Source organism: Poecilia mexicana, unplaced genomic scaffold (assembly GCF_051168715.1).
Source record: "Poecilia mexicana isolate PSO_F unplaced genomic scaffold, ASM5116871v1 scaffold_9, whole genome shotgun sequence".
In the NCBI taxonomy this organism is placed as follows: domain Eukaryota; kingdom Metazoa; phylum Chordata; class Actinopteri; order Cyprinodontiformes; family Poeciliidae; genus Poecilia; species Poecilia mexicana.
Genome location: NW_028263378.1, coordinates 32719217 through 32726038, shown reverse-complemented (window position 1 = coordinate 32726038; position 6822 = coordinate 32719217). Strand labels below are relative to the sequence as shown.

At 41.0% G+C, this 6822-nt stretch overlaps 1 long non-coding RNA gene across 1 annotated transcript; it reads right to left on the bottom strand.

Annotated features, from left to right (window-relative positions):
- Positions 1–286: 286 nt before the first annotated feature.
- Positions 287–1939, bottom strand: LOC148157780 (uncharacterized). The gene is made up of 3 exons (XR_015764328.1): positions 1681–1939; positions 1222–1334; positions 287–582 (listed from the first exon to the last, which is right to left on the bottom strand). It is a non-coding gene; the product is annotated as an uncharacterized LOC148157780 (long non-coding RNA).
- Between the last annotated feature and the right edge of the window lie 4883 nt (positions 1940–6822).

The following is a 6822-nucleotide window of genomic DNA, read 5'->3' as shown; positions in this document are numbered from 1 at the left end:
GTTAGGAATCAACGTTCATTCAACCATCATCTGAACGTGGATCTGCATGCAGATTTGTGTTGATTCTACATTGAATCAATGTTGATTCAACACTCATTTGACTGTGGATGTACATGCAGATTTGGGTTGTTTTTATATTGAATGAAAGCTAAGGATTTATGTACATTTTAGGTCTGATAGGTCTACATCATAACATGCCACTAAAAGTTTCTTCACTGGTGTTAAACACTATTATTGGCAGATGATGGGTAAACTGTGTACAAAAGTTTAAAAATGACAACATGGGTTTGATTTAACATTTTATTTAAGAAAAGAGGGACAGATCTTTAAACATATTTGATTCCTTTCTGACTGTCAAAACAGTCTGTTGTCCACAGAAGAACAGAGTCCATGAGGTTAAGCTTTGTACTGTATGAAGTAGGGAAATGGTACAAGTTGTGGTAACCCCAGTTTGACTCTGGTTGGCGTCACTTTGATTCCTTGTGATGTCTTCCTCTCATTCTGGCGCATAATGAAGCCACTTCTTGACAGTTTTGCTGCAGTCCTCAAGAGTCAGCTTTCGGTCAAACTGCAGAGCAACAGCTGAAAAAAATAAAAGTGAGGAAGGTGCCGGTTAGAAATATGATAAACATTTGAAAAGTTCTGAAACACAATGAAAGATTAAACAGTGTACTGGTTACAGGTCTGAGATCAAATACAAACCATATAGTTCTCCATGTACACTCACTGTTAAATTAATATCTTAATCTCTCATTAATATTTATCTTAATGTTTACATATACAACTACATTTACCCATTAAGCTGCAGTATAGTGTAGGATTTATGATATTGATATTAAATCAATATTTAAAATAAAGGGCTGTTTATCAGACAACCTAACAATAAAACTCAGGGAGGATCAGGTTTATTTAACACACCAGAGACAAATAAATAGAACAAAAGGGGATTTATAGTGTAGTTGGAAAAATTATAATTTATACAGAATAAACTTCCATCAAATAGCTGGTTCAATCTTCCATCAACTACAAATATTTCCAAATAAGTTGATTAAATTCCTTAAAAAGTGTCTATATGCTATTAAAGATCCCACACAAGTAACAATAGTCCAGTTCAATTTAACCAGTTACCAATCCAAGGATCAACAGACTGAATCAGTCATTAGCAGGTTTAGTTCAGTGTTTCACCTGCCTTACATGTTAAGTGTTTCCCTTCTGCCTCACCTGGATTGAATCTGTGGATGATTAACAACCTTCTGCACTTCTTGATGGCTGCAGACGGTCATGTAATCATCCAACTCAGCTGTTCTGGTACAGAGGCTCATTTAAGCACGTCCCTAAGCATATCATAATAAAAAGTTAAAAACAAGTGATTACTATCACAACAATTTAAAGCCCACCTGGAGCAGCCAGCCTTACACTTCCTTGTCCACCACATGCTCTCCCAGACCAAACAATAGACCCCGCCCTATTTTAAAAACTCAAATCCCACAAAATCTCACAGGATTTCATACTTAGGCCTGGAGTGGTGGGTAGGAGGAAAATAATACAAAAGGAGACATGACCTCAATTATTAAAAATATCCGTTTTGCCCCAAAATAACCAGGATTACTATGGGCACAAAACAGTGCCCTTATTTTTCAATAAACACATTTAAGATCAAAGTAATATTGAAAAACTTACCATAAAAGTGCTCAGCGGAGAATTCAATTCAGAAGCCGGTAGCAAACAAGCCAGCAGCAAAGTGGCTTTTTGGTTGGGACAAACCACAAGTGTAAAATTGGGGAGGTGGACTGTACAACTCCTAGTACAGACTTGTAGATGTTTTTGTGTCAACACATTATGCACAGTCAGTAATAATATTTACAGACAAGTAAGAAAATGTACAGAAAGGAATCACAACCCACTGTTCTCAACATGTAGTGCTTAATTTGAAACGTGATTAACCCCCACCTAGTAATAAAATGTTCTGACCCAGAGCTCAAGGAGGGGGAGGGAAGAAGGGATGAGAGGGGGTAAAGAGGAGAAGGTTGGGAGGAGCGGCTGGGTGGGGGAGGTTTGGGAGGGAGTAGGGGGAGATGAGGAGGTGATGAGGGCTGCAACAAACTGCCCAGATTGCACACAACGGTAAATCAACATTGAATTATAGTCAGAAGGGTTGATTTTTGGTTGAGGTCAACAAGTGACGGTTGATCAACCATCAAACAACCATCCACCTCCAGCCAAGTAACCAATGTTGAAACTGTGTCATTGAATCAATGTTGTTTTGTGGTTGAAATCTCATGAATGAAATGCTAATGTCTGATCAACGACTGATCAATGTTGAATCAATGTTGAATCAATGTCAGCTGTTTTGCCACACCCCTTCCCCTCCTCTCCTCCTCATCAGAGCTCTGGGTCAAGTTTCACCCGATTGAGGGGTAGATGGGCCCAGGTGGGGGGAAAAGAGGTGTGTGTGTGTTTTTGGCAGGTGGAGGGAAGGGGGTTGGGCGTTTGAATGGCAGGCGGTGGTGAGGGGTGCAAAAAACACCTTACATTGATTGAACACTTTGATTACTAGTTTTTCCCCAAACTTTATCCTCAAGGCAAACTGACCTGCATGCTTTCAGTTCAGCAAAACCTTGTTAATCAAATGTTAATTAAAATCATGTGTGCTGAATTAGGGAAATGCCTAAAACTTGCAGGGCAGTGTGCCTGGTGCCGGTGCTGAAAAACACTGGATTCGATGTGGCATTTCAATCAATGAATGTTAATTGGCTAGAATTGAATGGTTGTTTGATGGTTGATCCAGCTTCTGTCTTTGACCTGAACCATACATGCAACCTTTGTGATCATAATTCAACATTGAATTAACATCGTGTGCTATCTGGGTAGTTCTTTCCCAAACCTTGACGTCAATCAAACTGACCTGCGTTTTTTCAGTCAGAATGGTTGATTTTTGGTTGAGGTCGACAACTGACGGTTGATCAACCATCAAACAACCATCCACCTCCAGCCAAGTAACCAATGTTGAAACTGTGTCATTGAATCAATGTTGTTTTGTGGTTGAAATCTAATGAATGAAATGCTAATGTCTGATCAACGACTGATCAATGTTGAATCAGTGTCAGCTCTTTTGCCACACCCCTTCCCCTCCTCTCCTCCTCATCAGAGCTCTGGGTCAGAGCATTTTATTAGTGAGTGGGGGGTATTACATTCTAAATTAACCTCTGTAAAGGATAGTGGGTGAAGATTCATTTCTGTACATTTTCTTTCTTTTTCATAAAAAAGTCCTAATGACCATTTGTGTGTGATATAGTGACACAAAAACATCTACAACTTACTACAAGGAGTGGAGCGGTCCACCCCCACCATTTACATGAGTGGGATGTCCCAAACACACAGCCACTTCGCTGTTGGCTTGTTGGCAAAAGATGTTAATTCAATGTTGAATTGCCATCATGTGCAATCTGGGCAGGTGCAGAGCTAGGGGGGGGGGGGGGTGCTGGGGGTGCTGGGGGTGCGGTTTCAAGTCGCTTAAATGTCTGATTATAGACTGAGAAAGTCTACTGCCTGTTGAGAAAGGTCTATTTAATGTTAAAGTTACTTTCCCTCAATGGAATATATACTAGTCAGTCCCAGTGACCGTTTCACTCATGGTTTAGCCGATGTGTTTCCTGGGTAACGATCAACCAAAAAACGCAGACCAACCTCCCCGCCCCTCGCTCAACAGTTTCTGGTAGCGCAGGCGATAAACGTCAGGGGCCTGGTGATTCGTTAGGGGTCCAGTAATTAGCCCCGCCCCCCAGCCCAACGCTGACTTGTTCCGCTAGTGAATCGGGGCACAGAACGGAATCACAACTCAGTGTTGTCAACACATACTGCTTAAGTTAAAACGTGATTAACACTCACCTAAAAGGGGTTGTGCTGTGGTGGCGCAGGGGTTAAGCACAAACCACAATCAAGGCCTCAGTCCTCAACACAGCTGTCACAGGCTCAATTCCTGACCTTGGCAACCTTTGCTGCATAAACCCCCCTCTCTCATTACCCACCTTCCTGTCAATCAACTATCAAATAAAGGCCACTAGCCAAAACAATCTTTTAAAAAATGAAAAACCACTTAAAATTAAAGTTGTTTCACCCGATTGAGGGGTAGATGGGCCCAGGTGGGGGGAAAGAGGTGTGTGTGTGTTTTTGGCAGGTGGAGAGAAGGGGGTTGGGCGTTTGAATGGCAGGCGGTGGTGAGGGGTGCAAAAAACACCTTACATTGATTGAACACTTTGATATACTAGTTTTTCCCCAAACCTTATCCTCAAGGCAAACTGACCTGCATGCTTTCAGTTCAGCAAAACCTTGTTAATCAAATGTTAATTAAAATCATGTGTGCTGAATTAGGGAAATGCCTAAAACTTGCAGGGCAGTGTGCCTGGTGCCGGTGCTGAAAAACACTGGATTCGATGTGGCATTTCAATCAATGAATGTTAATTGGCTAGAATTGAATGGTTGTTTGATGGTTGATCCAGCTTCTGTCGTTCACCTGAACCATACATGCAACCTTTGTGATCATAATTCAACATTGAATTAACATTGTGTGCTATCTGGGTAGTTCTTCCTCAAACCTTGACCTCAATCAAACTGACCTGCATTTTTTCAGTTCAGCAAAACCCCGTTAATCAGACGTCAATTAATATCATGCGTGTTGAATTAGGGAAATGCCTAAAACTTGTAGGGGCTGGAGGACCAGTGGTGAAACACACTGGATTCGACGTTGGCATTTCATTTATTTGATGTCAACCACAAAACAACATTGATTCAATGACACAGTTTCAACATTAGTTAATTGGCTAGAATTGAATGGTTGTTTTATAGTTGATCCACCATCAGTTGTCGACCTCAACCAAACATGCAACCTTTGTGATGATAATTCAACATTGAATTAACATATTTTCCAACAAGCCAACAGCAAAGCAGCTGTGTGGTTGGGCTATCCCACTCATGTAAACGGTGGGGGTGGACCGCTCCACTCCTTGTAGTAAGTTATAGATGTTTTTGTGTCACTATATCACACACACACACAGTCAGTGAGAATTGTTATGAACAAGTAAGAAAATGTACAGAAAGGAATCAGCACCCACTATCCTCTACAGTGCTTAATTTAAATGTGATAACCCCCGCTCAGTAATAAAATGCTCTGACCCAGAGCGCTGATGAGGAGGAGAGGAGGGGAAGGGGTGAGGGAATACAGCTGACACTGATTCAATATTGATCAGATGTTGATCAGACAACAGCATTTCAGTCATTAGATTTCAACGACAAAACAACACTAATTCAATGACACAGTTTCAACACTGGTTACTTGGCTAGAGGTGGATGGTTGTTTGATGGTTGATCCACCATCATTTGTCGTCTTCAACCAAAAATCAACCATTAATCAGACTTTGGCATTTCAGTCATCAGATTTCAACCACAGAACAACATTGATTCAATGACACAGTTTCAACAATTTGATTGGATGGTTGTTTGATGGTTGATCCACCGTCATTTGTCGACTTCAACCAAAAATCAACGATTCTAACTATTTTTCAACGTTGATTTAACATCATGTGCTATCTGGGGAGTTAAATAGGAAATTATGAAACGGCAAGATATTGATTTAAGGTTCATTATATTTGTTACAAAACATTTCTGTCTCAGAGACAACTTATGATTCAAATCTAAATTGAAATATTATGTTGAGATTCTAATAAATTTGCTACTTTCACTTTAATGTGGGGATTAATACAATGGAACAGGAGTAATAAGAATTCAGCTTAAAGCAGATAGAATTTATTGGGGGGGGGGGGTTAAGAGACCGTCTCATCCAGCTTGGAATTTTTTTTTTTTTACTAACAAACTAACTAACTGAACTAATCACTTATGTTTCTTTCAAGCACAAACAGATTGGAAAACAATTGGATCACAGCATATCTGTCTGTGAGTTGAATTAATACTTAAATCCAGATCCCCCTAACCATTCGATTTGGAAAGCAATAACATGTTACAGTACTGCAAAATCTTTGTCTCAGAGGAATTTTCAAATTTATTTTAACTCCTCTGTCTAAATTGATCATTTCTAATTTGTGGGTTTAAAATGAAAGATGATACAGCTTTTCTAGAAAAGCAATCCAAATTCTGATTTTTAATTGTTTATGATGATGAAACATGTCGTCTTCAAGGTACAATTTTTAGCTGGAAAAATCAACAGAGTCATTGCACAATATTTCTGATGACAATAGAAATATTGTCAGAAATGTTTGTGATTTGTTTTGATTGGATATACTTGAAATTAAGCCCTAGGCGGAAATTCAACTTGTAAGACTCTTCCGGCATCACCTTCACCCCAGCCAATCAGGACGCACCACCTCTACCTCGATCCAATCACCTGGCAAGAGCTCCTTGAAAAGACGAAGCAACCACAGATCCACCCGCTTCAACTGTGTTTCAACCCACCTCCTCCCCGTTTCCGCCACCAGCCTCCCAGACGCCTCCAGGTCCCCTCAAGACTCCTCTCTCCGAGCTCCGCTCCACCACCAGTGACCGGGCCCGGGGGAAGACCTACCTGAGCTTCGTTCGAGCCGATCATTCAAGCTCGCTGTGATTCTCAGCACGCACGTCTTCTGCCGGTGTGCGAGCGCCAAATTCTTGGTCCAATAAAATTGTTTAACTGCTGTTTCTCTCTCTGTGTGAGTCTCTACAGCAGGGGTCCCCAAACTTTTTCCTGCGAGGGCCACATAACTGTTCCCTTTTCTGGTCGGGGGCCGTTTCACAGTGTGAAACTGTGGACCGGGAGGGGGCTGGATTACTGCC